This window comes from Cydia pomonella, chromosome 28, assembly GCF_033807575.1.
Source record: "Cydia pomonella isolate Wapato2018A chromosome 28, ilCydPomo1, whole genome shotgun sequence".
Lineage (NCBI taxonomy): Eukaryota > Metazoa > Arthropoda > Insecta > Lepidoptera > Tortricidae > Cydia > Cydia pomonella.
Window position 1 is genome coordinate 1,125,228 of NC_084730.1, and position 19,595 is coordinate 1,144,822.

Consider the following 19,595-nt stretch of genomic DNA (forward strand, 5'->3'; position numbering starts at 1 on the left):
GGTAATAAAAAGATAGAATTACCCAGGTTTAACTACAGCTTATTAATTAAAATGTAACCAATGGACGCCTTCGGTTACATGCCGCTAGTTTTAATGCTTAAAAACATTAAAAAGAAACATTATCACACGGTAAATTGTCAGTAATTATCTGAGAAATACTGGGTCCAATTGTCGGACAATATGACTACAACTCTATTTTATTGTGAAAGATCTGCATCCGGCAATGACTTACGGGAAATATTGCCAAAAAATTGAGGTTTTCATTACTGTGAACTTTTTTGAAGCGATAAATTTCGGATTATGAATTTGGCAAAAAATCTCACATTCGGAATTATGCTGACACTATCATATTCAATTATAAAATAAGTAAGTTGTATTTTATTATAAAGTAAGTACAATTATTAGACATAAGTTTCTAGTCAGTTTTTAAGTCTTTTATATTTCAATTTCAGTTGACATATTTTGCGAATTTTATTTGTAAATAAGAATTATAAAGATCCAGTATTGGAGTATTTATTTAGTACTTATTTTAATGCATCTCTCAGTTGTAAATGACTTAATAATACTATTGTTCATTGATGATTATTTTTTATCCTTTTGTATATGTTTTATGAATATGTATATTAATATGAATTCTCGTAACTTGATATAGCATTACATTTTTAAAGATATCTTATCTAATATTATACGTTACATTTTTTTGTATTTTCAAAACGTTTCGTTTCCTTCAACATAAAATGTGTGTCAATAGACATTGAATCCATTGATTATCTCAAACGCTACAGACTTCCAAGAATCACACACAAATCTAACAGATTCACACTTTTGTTTGACGCCGCGTCACACTCACAACCCGGATTCACAATTATTGTAAATTTATTCAAGACTTAATAGCCGATGTTTCGACAGTCGCCAAGTGTGAGTTTTTCTTAAAATTAATATAACCAGAGGTTAGAGGACTATGATTAATTGATTAGTCAATACTATATTGAGGTATGGCCGAGGATATTTTTAATACTACATCGGTGCCAATCAAGCATATGGCCCGCCTGATGGTATTGGTAAGTAGTCTCCGTAACCTATGCACGCCTGCAACTCCAGAGGAGTTACATGCACGTTACCGACCCTAACATCCCCCCCCCCCCCCCAACCCCCTTCGTTCAGCTCTGGCAACACTAAGAGTAAGGTCTAGTGTTATTTGGCTGCGGTTTTCTGAGATTTTGATTCTATGTTGCAGTGACGACCGGTCTGGCCTATGAAACCGATATGAAGTCCTAGATTCGAATCCCGGTAATGGCATTTATTCGTCGATGCTTATGTTAGGTCTAGTAAAACTAGTAGAAGACAACACAACGTCCGATACTAAATTTCTTGAGGCACCAAATTGTAACGTAAGTATATATTAAAAGTAGAAAAATTATAACTTAATCATTTTGTAATAAAACTGCTGATTACGAATCTAAATGTTACTCTGTTGATTCTAGCAAACTAGTTTACATTCATGCTCATACAAAGACGAGTATGCAGATTAAATATATTTAGATCAAGATTTTATGTGTTATTCGAAGGAAAATGCCTAATTTGGAAACACCGAGTGTCTTTGACATTGACGATGACGTGTTGTGAGCCTATCAAAGTTTCATAATAAATGTATATCTGTTTTAGTATGGTACCAGGTCGAGCCATCTCGATCTATACTAATGCTCAGATTGGACGTGGTCTATTTTTCTGTGGCATTGCTTATAAAATTCTGAACCGATATGAGTGAGTTAATTATGAACCGATAAGGTTTGCCAGCGAGCGATGGAGCGTAGTATATTAGGTGTTCGTAGAAGTCATCGGATCAGAAACACGGAACTACGCTCCAGAACTCGAGTTGTAGATGTAGGCGTCAAGACCACCAAGCTCAAGTGGGACTGGGCTGGACATGTCTGCCGCATGCACCCGGAAAGGTGGGCCGAAATGGTTACTGAGTGGGACCCACGGAACACCGTAGACGGTGCAGGCCGGGGTGCAGGCAGACCGAATAGGAGATGGCGGGATGACTTGGACGCATTCTACCTAAAATGGTGGGGAAACGCCGACGACAGGCGAGTGGAGAAAACGAGGGGGGGGGGGGCTTTGCCCAGCAGTGGGACACTATAGTAGGCTAACAAAAAAAAAAGATAAAAAAAGTCGGTTGAAATCGATTTGTATGGGCTTCGTATCCGTTTTCATCTCATTGAAAATCGATTTTTATAAATTACTCAAGTTCTTAGTTAAAATTGATCTAAGAATTCATTACTGGTGACTTTGTATATTGTTGAGGAGCTTTCTAAACTACTACACAGAAATCTTTCCTATAAATCATGTAATAAATATGACTTAGTAATACGAAAATAAATAAATCATATAAGTCATACCTAAAACATAACCACTATTAAAATGACTTGATACCAGTAACGAAAACATTATCTTTTATAGAAAATTTAAAAAATATAAGCCGATATTACACAGAAAATAATACATTACGATAGTGCGAAAAATAGGAAATTCGAAACGAGTGGCGATAAATTAAAACACGACCGAAGGGAGTGTTTTAAATCGACACGAGTTGCGAATTACCTATTCGCACATGTATCGTACAACGTTTTACAGTACATATGGCCCTTTAAATGTTCGACACAGTAACGTAATATGCTACTTCTCGCACTAGTGCTATAAAGTAGCCCCATATGTACTGTAAAATACTATTTACTGCACGCTTTAAAAATAAAGAAACAGTAAAAGTTATATAAACTAATAAATATTGTTGTTTTTTGGTTACACAAAACCTTATGTGGAAATATCTATGCTATAATAATTTAATTTATTCTTATTAGTGATGTTATGATTTGACAATGCTTTAAATTAATTACTTAATGACTTTTATTTATTATTAATTTTTAAATGTTTCTGTTTTTATTATTATATTGTGTAATAAGTAATGTATGGGTCTTGTTATACGAAATAAATGATTAAATTTAAAAAAAATATGCTCAATTCGCTTAATTTTTAAAAATACCAAATACACCTAACACTTAATGAACGAAATATCTAATGCACGCTTCATCTAAAATTGTTTCACCTAAGCTCAGAATACCTATAATCGATTTACCTAAAGTTGATAGACCTAATGAACGTTTTTATGAAACCGCAATATCGGGGGCGTCCTGACCACTGACCCCACAGCCCTACATCTTGTTTCACCACAACATACATCACAATCAACAACATATTGTATAACCCTGATAACACTAACAAATTACATTGACAGCATTTGTCAGGTTGATTAAGCACCGGACATGTAATCCGTTTACATAATAATGAAAGTGATATCTAAGAACATTAATTTGACTTTGTTATGATAGTGTCACTGTTACGAATGATACAGGTGACGATAGAGATTAGTCCGTTAAATGTATTAAAAATAGTAGTAAATAAATTGGCGTATAAATTTTATGTCATTTTGTCAATATGTTGTGATAAGGTGAAACACTGCACATATTTGGTGTTAATCGTGCTTTTTGGATCAAACATTACAGTCTCTAATCATGTAAATGAAAAAATGAAACATATTTTCAGACAACTAGTTACCGATAAATAAATACCAATTTTTTTGCTCTCTTGTGTTAGAGGCCAAGATGTAAAGATGTTTGGGTCACTGAGCCTGAGCCGGTGAAGTAAATTAAAATAAAAAAACATACACATTATTGCTGCGACGTAATGCTTGCCCAATCCACTATGCAGAAGAAGCGATACAAGTAAATAAATAATTTATGAAATGACAATATTTGACATCACAATTCCAAGTCTATTATTACTAAACAATGTATTTATAAGATGACTCACTGACTTAATTTAGCAGGCTTCAATTGGTGATTTACGTGTTTTTCCATTAAAATCCAATAAATCATCAGGTACAGCTATATGGGAAAATCCGGGTATCAGATTAACTAGAACCAGTTAGTATTAATTTTTATTTATATTTTATCGCAACAGAAAAAATAAAAACATTTTTATATTTCGTTGTTGTCTAGACCCGTCAACGTTAAAATAGTCCATTGGAGAATCTCTGAAAAGCCGTTCAAAAATTTCATATATAAAAATATGTTTTTTTTTTTTTATAATAATAGGCTCAGGCTTTAATGAGCACAGTTTTTTGGGTTTTGTAGAAAATGGATGACTTTTATCTTTCCATATAAAATAATTCAGCAAGCTATGTATGACTACTTTGTTTTAACTCAAAACGTCGCATTAATGACGCAACGTCACAACTATGGACGGTGGAGGTAAGGAATGTAATCTCCATGTACCAAAAAGTGTCATCAAAAATACTCGAAAAAAAAAACATAGATAGCGCACTTCACTCTGTCAATAACGCCTCGGTTCTTAGCTACTCTAGCGCTACTCTGGAGAGATTTGGAACTATTATTTATAGCTGACAGCTGGACACTTTTGCAACAGTTCTACCATAAGAGATTTCACTCCTTTTAATTCCACACTCCATAGTCACAACTGTCACAAGTGATTTTGTACGGAATACATTGCCGCTCGAGAAAATGACAAAAATTAATTACGTGTTTGTAGTTAAGAGTAAATTAAAATGTTCCTTCACAATAATTTCATACTACTAAAACCTACTCCACGTTTAAGTTTGTGGTTATATCAATACACGCAGCATACATCTATACAACTGATTTACAACTCAATCTCCTTGTCGATTTTACAGTCGTTAAGAAAATATCACGGGACCGCAACACACTTGAAGATTCGCCTGTCGCAACAGTTACGCAACCAAAGGCGAACCGGGTCCGGTCTTCTTAAAAACGAGTTTCACGAATTCCATTGGTAGCTAGGATACAAATATGTGACAAGATTTTCATAATTCCTTGAGTTTTTTTAACACGATAGTAAATGGTCATCGTAGCCTATGAGATATATATGTTACAGTTCTTTTAAAATGCTGTACACTTCAAAAAGTTTCAATATATTTAAACAAAAACGATGAAAAAATATAATTATGTATTGTTAATAATGCATCATTCAAAAAATAACAGGATATTAAGATTAGTTTAGTATTAGTTCCAATTTGTAAAAATGTGTATAATTTCTGTATTATTAGTTTCAATTTGAAAAGCTTATAATAAAAAATATTTAATGTATTTACATGTACAGGATTACCTAATAAAGCAAAAAATACAACCATAAATATTTTTTGGCAAATTGGCAATATTTCCGGTAACAATTATCATATGGAGAGAGAGATTATACGCCAATTATATTAAGTAATAAACAACACAAAGAAACAAAACGCCTAAAAAGTCTGATATAAAATGATTACATAATACCGATGACGGAATAGCATGATCGGCAGAAATCCATATTTTTAGAAACTGGTCATATTTTTTAAAATTTTTTGACCTTCGGTAGCTAAGTAATTTTTGTTTGAATGAAGTATGATTGAATACGAATATTGAATAGTATGATTGAATATGTCAATAGTTTTTTGTGTTGATGATTAACAATATATTAATCTTTTGTTTAATACTGTATAAATATTTATCCGGCTTTAATCATTTGCTTTACGTGATATTATGTGTAGTCACCATCAGAACGGAGCGACCGAGTTGCTCAAAAATATCTGAACATGCGCCCTAACGCCTTGACAATAGAGGCGTGTTCAGATATTTGTGAGCACCTTAGCCGCTCTGATATATGTGAGGACGACTGTATAATGTTTAAACCTATTATGTTCGAATATTTACAATGAATAGTTATCAAAATAATTTTTATCTCTTTCTCAAAAGTAATAAGAATACTAAATTAGCCTCATGTTATCCCAATATGCTGAAAATAGACTAAAAATCATAGTTATGTCATTAGTAATAGGAACAGGTAATTTATATGAAGTTAAATATTTATAAAAAGTAATTTAATAGAATAGCAGCTAGTCCAAGTCTTAATATTTGAATACCAGTTTTTTTTATCTATTTTTAGTTATGCATCAACTGGAAAAACGTGTGCTAAGAATGTGAATAACGTCTAGCTGGTTTATACATAGATTTTAATACAAAGTATGTAAAATAGCTCCGAAAATTTAGAAGATACAAAGGATATAATTGTTTGCTGACAAATTTAATATTATGGCTATGTTTTATAGCTTATTTCTTATTTTATATGTTCTGGGGGTCGATTATTGAATTTCGATCCTCGATTTTCTGTTCTCCATTTAATACTATCTCCCGGATCCCTTTGTTAAATTAATAATTATTGGAAGTCATAATGTAATGATTATCATTAGTCATAATTCTGAAACCGTTAACTTCTCAGGATTTTTGTAAGGTTATCCTTTAGGTAGGTTAGGTTAGGTTAGAATTGTTTTATGGCAATATTGAAAAGTTTAGCGTTTCTGAGAAAAAACAAATTATGACTAATGAAAATGCGGACAAACAATATATTATGAATTAAAACTTCATGAGAAACAATAGAGACCCACTATCTCTAGTACTAGGCATTTAAATTTTACTTATAAAATTTAAACAAGTGCTCAATACTACTAGATTCCCAATTTCTATCTCTCGTATTTCAAAAATAGCATTTCACCGTTTTCATAGATTTTCGAGTAACGAAATCAATCGCTCGAAATTAAAAACTGAAAATGAAAATGTTTGTTTTCTTATTAAGAATTATTTACAGATTGCCATCAGTGGTTGGTCCTTTTAGGTAAATGAACCTGTATAACTAATACTCCTCCTTAACTAACAGTCTTGTTACTTATTTTAGGAAATATCGTACACATTAAAGTTTCTTCTTTTATTTATAACCTATTTATAATAGGTATAGTTTTTTTTTTATTTATACTAAGAATTAGTGTTCTAAAAAAAAACGGACCCCACGCCGCGTAACCAACGTTACAATCGTTCACGCTCCGTAGCGTATCGTAGTCATCTCTCTCTGTCACTCTTCCATATTAGTGCGACTGTGACAGTTGCGTTTCGTTCGCCACGGAGCGTGAACGATATGCACGTTGCCTACGCGGGCAGATCATTTTTAACATGGCTACTTGCATTTACGACATAAATTAAAATCAAAGGTGTACCGCTAAATATCGCTTAAGCCAAATATTCCAAAACCTGTCTTGGAGCATTTCGTAATTGACATATAGAAGATATCCACAGTAATTATAATTGCCAGCTACTGCATAATCTGATAGCAGTTAATTGGTATGCTAATTATGATACACGATTTCTTAACATACTATATTTAGGTGTGATACGAGCCTTTGCCCGTAACTTTGCCCGCATATATTTATTTATATATTTAAACTTTATTGCTCAAAATACAAAAGGCCGACATAACTCCCATATTTTTTTATTTTTTTTATTTAAAGGCATACTAAACAGACAACATTCAAATTTGTTTTACAATATATAGAAACGTAGGTTTCGTAATATATAGAAATATAAGAATGCCATCCAAAATAAGCATGCACAGCGAGATAAAATTAAAACGAGCAATAACTATCCTAAAATTATAAAAATTAAAAAAATGTATATCCTAAAACTACACTAAATTACAGAATAACATAAATAATTTCAACATGTCAAATGGCTTAATATTATTGTGAAGTATGATGGCCGAGAACCATAACAACCTGCCTTTTTTTACGTATTATATACTCGTACGATTAAAAAATATTTTAACTATAACAAATTATGGAATTAATTATAAATTACCTTTATGTATTGATTGTGTTTTGTAATTTATTTCTAAGTTCACTTTAGATATTTCGTCCGTAATAAAAGCTTTTTTTGATAAGTCGCAATTACCATCCTGTCTACCCTGCGAGTACTTCCGTGATAAACGCCTTGTACCATTTCACTCTCTTAGGGGTGACTTTTAGGATAGTAAGTTGGAATTGCTAAACTTCATAATTTTTACCCACATTTGGTGAAGTAAAGCTATTTTTAGACCAAAAATTATTATCGGTCGAAGTTTTCGAATAAAATTCGAAACACAATTTTTTTAAGCTAAAAGCATTCAAATTGGCATTGTTTCTTTGTCTTGTTTACAATAAAGCAAATTTTTATTTAATATAACCTATAAACCTATATACGAGCATACATGCTACATACTTGAGTAATACCTTATCGACCTTATCTACAACAATAATAAGAAACCATATAATAAAATCAAATATGTATATTAATATAATATAATTATTATAATCATCAAATCCATATAATTAAATCGTCTTTATAGTAAGCATATTTATATTATACGCCGTTTGACGAGCATGTTTACTATGACATATGTAATTATGTACTTAAATACATAATTAGGCGCGTGAATCTACAGTTCAAAGTCGTTTAATCTTCATGCAACATAAATGATTTAAATTGTTCTACAAGGAAAAGGACAGATATTTTCATCATTTTTAGATTAAAAAACATTTAACAATTTATAGGCAATATTTCCGTATTGATTAATTTCCGGAAAAATTGTGGAAATATTGCCAAAAATAAAAGCAGTACCGTAGTAAGACCGTATAAGCCTTTATGGCAAATAAAGTCCGCTGCGGACACAGTCCTTCTAATAAATTTAAGTGCATGGTAGGGAAAGCTGATGACCCTAATTCGGCCCGATTCGAAGAAAAAGATACGATAACGATAAGTTCTGGTTTAGATAAGTTCTCATTTAGACATCGTTTGTATGTTGTATAATTGACAGAAGCTGCTCGATTCGGGCAACCAATGTCACTTTGACGTTAGAAATATCGTAGATAGATCTTATTGGGATCACAGCGGAATCGAAATAAACGTCAATTCTGACATGTTGCTTAGTTATCGTTCTTTTTAAGACCTTTCCAAGATCTTAAACCTGTCTTAATCATTCTTCGAATCAGGCCGGTTGTATACAGACTGGAGTCAGAGAGAACGTTTATCACATTTTGATGGAGTGTGTACGAGGGGAGCCTCTTCGGGAAACTTTAACACTGGATCTGCAATGTTGTGCTGGCTAATCCATAGTCAGAGCAAGCTAAGTTACTTTATAAGACTTTAATGCTACTGTATTTTGCGAACGCATGGAGCGCCATAATTGCTCAGCGACTAAGCTCCTAAAATTATGCATAAAAAATGTCAATGAGTAACGTAAATATTTAATGAAACAATCGTCGACAGTTAAGGACAATGAGTAATAATCCTTTATCTGAACGGAAACTTTCTAAGTGTATACTACGTCGGTGGCAAACAAGCATACGGCCCGCCTGATGGTAAGCAGTAGCCTATGTGCGCCTGCAACTCCAGGGGAGTTACATGCGCGTTGCCGACCCTGAACCCCCCTCCCCCTCGTTGAGCTCTGGCAACCTTACTCCTCTCCTTTCTCGGAAATTTAGTTTTTTTTTTAAAGTATTGCTACCCTTACACAATCAACATATCTAACTAGTAATTACACCGTAAACAAACGGAGCGTGTCACAAATTGTCCTTTTTGCCACAATCGATTCCAGTCGATTATCGGCACGATTCGATCCCAGCTCGTTACGCAATGGAGCCGTGACGTCATCACGGATGCGCGTAAAGGCTGATGGACACTGACTCATTATGTGAATTTATGTGAAAAACAATTATGAGAAACGATCCGTTTGTAACAAAATCCGATCGATCGTTCTTTTATTTTAATAATTTATAAAAACAGCAGGTATATATCAAAAACTAAAATATCATAGTAATATATTATAATATACCATTAAATTCAACGTAGATATAATATTGAAATGAAATATAATTTCTGAATGACAGGGCACCATTATTTATTGTATTATTGTTTTTTTTTTCAGATTTATATTTTAAGTTTTATAGGTTACTTAGTGATATAATTCGGTTATTTTTTTTTGTTCCTTGTATTATAAGTATTTTTTTAAACTTTTTTTTAAATATCAGACATAAAAAATTATTTTAGCAACTTATTTTGTCTTATTTTTTTGGTGATATAGGTAGATTCTGAGACAGAAAACCACCTATTAAATAAAATTTTCATATCAACATCATAAAATATTTTCAATATAATTAAATGAAACTAAACTAAAACTAAATTTCCAATGAATTTATGATTAATTAATTAATTAATTCCACTTACAGAAGATCGGTACAGAAGGATCAAAGCTCTTCCTTTCTGACTATCTGAGCGTCGTACGTATACAATACAAATACAAAAGCTCTTGCCTGGCCGGTCTTCTCAACCAAAAATGTTATATGCCGCTCTTACCCACATTAACCTTACTCCAACGATTAACCAGAATTAGTGTTGGTCAGCTTTTCAATGTTAATATGCATGCGTTTACTAGAATGGCTGGTGACTAAAGTCTCTTGTTTTTATAGTTCACCTTAAGGATAAAGACGAACAATTAACCTCATTTTCGTATTTCTGTTTGGTGTAACTGTTTGTATAAAACATAAATAAAATAATGTAAAGGGATTCCAGACAAATTTGTGGTACTGGTAAAACGTGGCTTTAGGGAAATTTGGGGTTATTTTGATAGTTTTAAAACGGCCACAAAAATACCATTATTAAACTATTTATGTAACTAGTTAGAGTGCTGTACATTGATTCGCCTACTGTAAAAATCTATAATAAAAATATATAATTCTTAAAAGCTGGTGGTAAAAAGTTGCCCCTGTATTTTTAAGCCACCCAGTTTTACGGTATAAAAATACAATTTTATACAAAATATTATTGTTGTAAGTTTGTCAAATTCATCATTTGACCATATCATCAAACACCGTTATTGTATAAAATTGTATTTTTTATTTCGTATAAATTTCGTTCTGTAGATAAATTAAATATAATACTTATCAACATCTTGACTTAAAAACTATGAGTCGTTTATATTAACAACAAATAAGTTTTAAGCCGTTAGCACCCGTTTCTTATAGGTTTGAGCTTAATCGGGTTATTCTCAAATTATATGACTGCGGTCAGACTCAACTCCGTCAAACTTTTCATACATTTAGTATGGTTTGACGAAGTTTGGACGCAGGCACAAATCTGGAGAATGACTCAATCAACAAAAGTTGTGTAGTATTTTTTGATAGTTAAGTATGCACAAGAAAAAACTAGATTAAATAAAAAAAGGAAGATTTTGTTTAAGTTTTTATTTGTAAATGTATTTATTTATATGTATTTATTATATATATCGTTGTCTAAGTACCCGCAACACAAGCCTTATTGAGCTTACCGTGGGACTTAGTCAATTTGTGTAATAATGTCCTATAATATTTATTTTATTTATTTATTATTATTTGTTATTCATTATGATTTTAAAAATACTAACAGTAGCTTATAAGTATCTTGATTATATTGTTACTAATGCTATGGAACGTACACGTGTTCTGAAAATAAATTGAATTGAATATTAAAATTCGTAAAATACGATTCTTAAGGCAACCAGTTGAAATCAGAGTTTTATTTCTGTAACCCTGAATTTATGAGTTATGTTTGTTATTGTAATTTATGTGGAGGCAACTGTGTGAATGAGGTAAAGAATGTGAGGACGGTCTGTTACATTATTTATTAAGGTTTCCAAATTAACATATAATATTTTCCAAATAATTATAGAGCCTATACATCTCTGCGGTGGCAGCATGGTTACATTTTTATCACTTGTCACTATGCCCGTCACTTTCGCGCTTACATACTTGTTGAAACATGACCGGCATGGTGACAAATGATAAACAGCCGACCATCTTAGCCCTACTGTTATATTAATTGTAGTCATTATTGATTTTTAAGATTATTACATTGTAGTTTAGCCAGATATTGGCTGTTATATTTATAAATGTTGCTATGTATTTTTCATGTCACTATATGATGTTACTGTAAATGTTGTATTGACTTGTAAAAGTGTCCTTGAGGCCTACTTGCAGAATACATTTTTGAATTTTGAATTTTTTTGATCGAAAAGCATGAGAAAAATAATATAGTATCAAGTAATCAGAACCCAAATAGTCACATTTATACTTTTTTTTCAAGTTAGCAATGAATGTTTGTTTAAATAAAAAAATACATACGTATTTCATAAAATCTAATAAGTTGTAACCAACAACTTTAAAATTAAGTTTTAATAAAGTATAAAAAGAAGAGTCGTTAAATCTTAATTTTAAAGATTCAAAGATTCAAAGAATTTATTTGCGCAGAATACACGTATATACATGCAGATCATATTGGTACAAAAAAAAAAAAAACAAAGTTCCAGTGTATTTAGTCTGCGTGCAGACATGCAAAGATTATAGAGGAGCACATTCTAACATCAAATCATAAATCAATACAAACATGATTAAAGAATAATATAATAATTAGTAAAAAATATGAAAATGTCAATGAAAAATAATTGCAAAGTCAGTTATTCAAATAATCCTTAATACTATAAAAGCATCTGTCCAAAAGCCAGCTAGTCAACTTACGCTTGAATATGTTGCCTCTGAGTATCTTTAAGTCATCAGGTAGTCTATTATAAATTAATATACACATGTTATATACATTTTTTTCATAAATCATTTTACGTCCACGTGGTTTAAAAAGTAGATTTACAAATTTCTGCCTTTTCTGCCTATGCATAACATCACTACGTATAGAAAAAAGTGCACGGTGGTTATTAACAAATAAAGATATTTCTCTTATGTATAAGCAGGGTAAGGGAAGAATAAGCAGCTTTTCAAATAAGGGAACACAAGGATCATCAGGACTAGCATGACAAATAGCCCTTACACATTTTTTCTGTATTTTAAAAACTCTCTCTACATTGACAGACCTACCCCACAGAATTAGCCCGTAGTGAAGAACAGAGGACACGTATCCATGATAAGCCGTCAGAGCAGCCCCTAATGAGACCGTGTCCCTGAGTCTTCGGAGAGCAAACACAAATCTGTTTAGCCGGTTGCAAATTTGTTCGACATGATCTTTCCAGTGCAGATGCTTATCTATGGTAAATCCTAGAAACTTGACAGTGGATACTTCATCTACTTTATCATTGTTGTACTGAGCTGTAACAGGTAAACTATTTGAATTATAAGAAGTAATTTGCATAAATTTAGTTTTGCTTATATTCATTTTTAAATCGTTCATATCCATCCAATTTATAATGTCAGTTAAAGAATTATTTACATCTTGATTAAATGTCAACCTATTATCACATTTCACCAATATTGTCGTATCATCTGCAAACATTATTACCTTGTTAGGAGTTGCATTTGGTAAGTCATTAATATAGACAATAAAGAGAAGTGGGCCCAAAATGCTTCCCTGAGGGACACCGCGGAGGTTGAGTTTGTACTGAGATTTAAATACTTTCCTGATCATTACATTATTTGATTCAGTAAATCTACTGATCTCTGTACATTGAATCCTATCTGTCAAATAACTCTTGATCCAGTCGAGCGCTCTGCCTCTGATACCGTTATGTTCAAGCTTATTGAGAAGTGTCGAATGATTAACAAAATCGAATGCTTTTGTCATATCTAGGAAAAGCGACGCTACTGGAACATCATTATTTAAGTTTTCTGTAATGTATCTTACTAACTCGAAACAAGCATCTGTTGTAGACTTGTTTTCCCGAAAGCCAAACTGTTCCGGGCAGAGTATGTCAAACGTAATAAACGTAATAAACATTAAATAAATGTAATAAACATTAAATAAATAATTTAAATTAGTGTCGTATTATAAACATTAATTAATTATTTAAATAATGAACTAAATATTGATACATTTTTAACACAAGCAATGTAACTGCTGAAATATAATTTAAAACATTACAACTTGCGTGGTCAATACCGGGAACCGTATTACATAACGCATCTGGTGTGTACTGGACTTTATTTTATTCCAAATAATAAATAAATATTAAAGGACATTATTACACAAATTGACTAATTGTAAGTCCCACGGTAAGCTCAATAAGGCTTGTGTTGCGGGTACTTACACAAATACACAGCGATCCATATAATATATACATATTTATAAATACTTAAATACATAGAAAACATCCATGCTCATCACTCGAATAAATGCCCGTACCAGGATTTGTACCCGGGACCATCGGCTTCATAGGCAGAGTCACTACCCACTAGGCCAGACAGGTCGTCAAAATAATATTTATATTCTACCGTCTCCAATTCTCCCTTAATTGCTCAAAGGTTAACTGGAAGAGATCCCTTAAAGGCATAAGTTCGCCTTAGTACTAATGATGAGAGTTATTTTTCCTGTTTTGTTTTACATTTTCTACAATAATGTGTTTTACTATATTTTTTTTAACTATATTTAGAATTCTGTTTATATTGGTTGTCCTAGTGTACCACGCGCCTAAATGTCTACGACAACTACCTACCTTATCTTTTTTTTAATACTATGTCGGTGGCAAACAAGCATACGGCCCGCCTGATGGTAAGCAGTCTCCGTAGCCTATGTACGCTTGCAACTCCAGAGGAGCTACATGCGCGTTGTCGACCCTAGCATCTGAATCTGAATTTTAGTGCAATTAATTAATAAATCCTCTATGAATTCGTTTTTAATTATATATATATTATATTAATGAATTTGGTCTTCACTTCACATTGGATACGGAGCCACATTTATTTTTTAATATATTTATATAATTTAAAAGTATTCAACAGTGAGCTGGCAGCTTTCTCTCACAGCGCATAAGTATTGTCATTCAACGAGGGAATGCTGCCAACAACTTTGGCACAATGCCTCGGGGGCTTTATTTAGATGTTTTTAATTATATTATATATATATTGTGTGTAAAGTGTATTTGCTGTCATGTATTTTAGTGGTAATTAAAATAATAATTTAGCCTATATACGTCCCACTTCTAGGCATAGGCCTCCTCTCATGCGCGAGAGGGCTCGGGCTATAGTCCCCACGCTAGCCTAATGCGGATTGGGGACTTCACATACACCTTTGAATGTCTTCGTAGATGTATGCAGGTTTCCTCACGATGTTTTCCTTCACCGAAAAGCTAGTAATAACTAAATATGGAAATTACCATAGAATTGCCTATATGTATGTGTGATCTCATTTACCTTTTCTCTAAATTTCAAGACTAATTTTAATGTTACTGGTTAAGTTAACTCGTTTTAACTAAATATGAGTTCAAGTTTACCGATTTCAAGTACCTAGCTAAGTGGACGTTTTAACTTCAATACTTTTACGATGGACATTAGTCAGTCAGGTGAAACTAAGCGCATCTGCAATACTAATATTTACCCATAGTCTTCATTCAGAAATTCATTTGGTTTTAAGGGATATTATTCTCTTTATAATTGGTTTTTGTTTTTGTAGTATATTTTGTTTCTAGGTTTAACTTTAAAAGTTTTAATTTTTTAATAGGTATAATTATTTAATTAAGTTATTATTTTATTGTTATTAATAAACAATTAAGTTTGGTTTTAACTACATCTAATACTGGTCATTAACTTACTTGTTATTTTTTGTGGTATTTAAATTTTTTAGGTCAGAATTCAAAATTGAATAAAGTTTGTTTGTTTATACGTAATATAAATAAATCATTATTAACGTAGATTATAATCTTATACTTGGATCGCAAAACTATCGACGTCTTGTAGCGCACAAGCACGCAAAAGCAAATTATTGGACCAATAATTTTCTTCAAAACACAATGACGACGCTAAATTCGCGGTAATACATTCTCAAACCATTTGTATTTGTTTTATTTTTGCAGTATCGGGAGTTTTTTATTAATTATTTTTTTTGGTATAGTTAAAATATTCATCTCACAAGCTTCAGGGGTGAAAAAAATATCAAAGTTTTACGATCTTTAAATAAACCTACTCTGTAGTAAACCGGCCCGCTCCCGTATATGTGTTTTCAACTCGAATAGTTTTACCTGAGTTAAGGATCTACTTATATTATAAGTATACATTTATATCACTTTATATCAATATAAGTATGTATACCGCTGCCTATTATCTATAGTTTAAACTTTGCTTAGTTTATCCCCAAAATATATATTATACATATACTTAAGAGTCTCCAGCAAGCTTGGTTCTCCATACAAACGTAGTTACACTCTCATTTTAATAATAATATAATAATATAAATAAATTCTTTAATTTCAGATACATGCGATCCATAATTACACAATCATTAATATTATAGCAATTTTGTCAAAATTAGCTATACAAAATATAAATTAATAAAAACAAAAATACATTAAAATTACAATACTTACTTAATTACTTGCACACATAAAATCAGAAATTAAAACGAATAACATACAACTAATAATAATAAAAATAAAACTAATAAATCAGTTAGACGGTGCTATAGATAACTAATAAATCAGAAGGTGGAAAGGGCCGTCTAGGCGCTCTGCCACTACTAAAACAACTTCCTAGATAGCTCTAAAACCTTGTACTTACAATAGGATACGGTACTTATATATCTATGTCTGTAATTAATTTATGTAGCTTTTAATTTTTTCATACAAAACTTGTTTTTGCTCTATTTCGTTTGTTTTATAAGCTGGAGCTATATAAACTAATTACAGGCAAAGATATACCACATGCCATTGTATGTGCAACGCTTAATTACAATCCAACACGTAGTTTTAAAATGAAAACGAAACTCCGTTTATATGGGAAGGTGAAATTCGGCTGCGGACTTCTAAAAGTTCATTAGTTCATCAGAGTCCAGGCGCGACCCATGTCACATAAGTCACAAGTCGCATAAAATTGATTTCACATACTCAAGTGTGGTCTCAACGCAAACAATAACTGCTGTTTAGCAACGCGTGTAAAATAAGCATAATACACTATTACACGATATTTGCATAACCGTACGAAAATGCACATATCTGACTAGATTCTATTTCGGAAATATTGCCAAGTCCGGATGCGTTTGTAATATTGCCGAGAATATTTTTTGCCCTTTGACCTATTTTGCTGCTATCTTAAATGCTAATTAAATTCGGAAGTTACAAATATTAAGGATAGTAATTAAAAAGGATTAAGAATATTTTTTTGGTTGAAATCTTTGTTGACTTTCTAAGATGATTTACAAATCAAATAAAGGGTTTATTAAAATTAAATTTAGACCTCAATAATATTACAAGGCAACTTAAAATTAAAATGCGATTTAAAATTAATTAAATAAATACCTAAATAGTATCCAAAGCCGAACTAATTAATTTAATGATAATATTGAGAGGTAAAAAAAATCATTCATAAGTACAATTAGTGCGTTGGATGTAAAACACATCGCATCGAGGTTTTAAAATGGAAATCGTTTGCAACATACTTTATGTAAACGTATTGGATGCAATAACTATTGGTAGACCTTAATAAATAAAAATAAAAATAAAATAAATAACCACATTGACACATTGATACCATGACATGCATTTTATTTTTATTATAAATTAAATTACTTTTTAAGAGGTCAAACATATTAGGTAACAATCTGCATTTAAACTTAGTTATAAAATAAAATATATCAATGTTTTTATAGGAGATTTTGTTTTTTGACGACCGGTCTAGACTAGTGGGTAGTGTAGTGACCCTGCCTATGAAAGCGATGGTCCTGGGGTCGAATCAAGGTAAGGGCATTTTTTTTTATTATTGAGATGTTTATTAATCAAAATCCGCTGCTTTATTTCGACTATAAATTAAATCAATTTAAATATAAAAATAAATTAGCACTACTGTTATAAAAAGAATATAACTAAAGTAAAGAAACATATCTAAATACATATATTTACAAATAAAAAATGGGGGCTAGCTCGTCGCCATTAGGGCATTTTTTTGTGTACAGATATTTGTTCCCGAGTCATGAATGTTTTTAAGTATTTATATATTATATAATATATCTATATAAGCCTTCTTGAGCTTACTGTGGGACTTAGTCTGTGCAAGAATATCCTATAATATTTATTTATTTATTATTTATAAGAGGTAAAGCACATTTTTATCTAAACGCAATGCATTTAAAGCATGAAATGTAGAATCTGATTTTTTTACAAGAGTAAGTATAAAGGAAAAGTTTAATTAAAGGAGAATATTGTCGGCGGCCGGTCGTAAAATCAGGCAGATTGTGTTATTACTAGGCATATCGTGAAACGAATTAATAAATAAAAAAATGTCTCGTTCCCTGAGTCGACGGAGCCCCGGAGACAGTTTGCCCTTTAGGAGAAGCACCCTAACGAACCTATCCTATCCTATCGATTGGTATAATGTGACTATCTTCAAAACATTACACAGGAACATTACAATCTGCCTGATTTTACGATCGGCCGCCTATATACCTCGATGTTTCACAATGCCCATGGTCTCGATGGACAAATAAAAAGTCAAGGTTAATTTATTATAATTATATGCAATATTGTGAAAATAATAAATGATTTTTTATTGAATATTTTTTTAATATGACCTCACTTTAGTGATATCATTATTAATAAGTATGTATGAATAATTCAATTTAATGTTTATAAAAAAATCCAAAAAATCCGTGAATTAAAAAAAACTTTTCACATTAATTACTCCAATTACATATGTCGGGAATCGAACTGTGGACGAGATGCGTTAGAACCTTGTAACTTAAGTCAAGTTACGTTGTTTTTGTGTTAATAAATATTTCTTATTCTTATTATGACTATTTTTTTTAACGTAATGACCTAAGTAGATAATAATTAGTTTGAATGTGTAATGAATGTCACTCATACAAATATATTTATTTTTTATTTTATATATAAATTTATTTTTGTTTTTATATGAAAATCAATAATAATTTTATTTTCAAAAAAATATTTTCATGTTATTAATAATGCTTTAAATTTTTACCAAACTTCAGGATTTTTCCCATCAGTACTAAAGACATAAACGGGCTTCCAAACCAAAAAGTTTAAAAAACACCAAAAAATTCACTTCAAAAATAAAAAAAAATCACATATAAAACTGAAGTACTTACATGAACAAAAAAAAGTTCAAAAAAAACACGTCCACACTCAGCGAATCACCACACCGCACTGAATTTGAAATAAGGATGCGTCCGTATTTAAAAAAAAAAGTTTTTTTTTTCACGCACGTCGTTTCGTTGTCGTGTCGCGTTCGAACAACCTTTTATCGCGACGGTGACGCTTTTATATAGCTTGCGGCTTTTGGTGACCTTGTGTCCCGTATCCGTATCCTACGGGGTGGCTAAGAAAATTAATAATAATAATAATCTTCACGACGGCGGATAAAGTGTTCAAGCATTGTTATGGCAGGTGTCCGGACCTCTTTACAATAGTCCAATCTTTAGACCAGTCAAACTTAATGATAAATAAATACATATTATAGACATTATTATATGTTATACATATATTTGTGCTGTTTTATTTTTTTCCTCTGTTCTGGTTCTCCATTTATATTTGCTACCCTTATACATATTTCTTCCTTACGGTAATTTCTACTACCTGAAGGTTGTCTGGAAGAGATCGCTTTTTAGCGATAAGACCGCCTGTTGTTGCTTAGTTTTTTTTTATGTTAATTACTGTATTTAATCATGTTTTCGTTGTGCACA

At 31.5% G+C, this 19,595-nt stretch overlaps 1 protein-coding gene across 1 annotated transcript in view; it reads right to left on the reverse strand.

Annotated features, from left to right (window-relative positions):
* The window catches only part of LOC133532949 (hornerin-like), a 105,013-nt gene extending 85,854 nt beyond the window's left edge, over nt 1–19,159 (reverse strand). The window contains exon 1 of the mRNA XM_061871827.1: nt 19,002–19,159. The gene's annotated coding sequence lies outside the window, so the exon portion shown is untranslated. The remainder of the gene's footprint in view (nt 1–19,001) is intronic.
* Between the last annotated feature and the right edge of the window lie 436 nt (nt 19,160–19,595).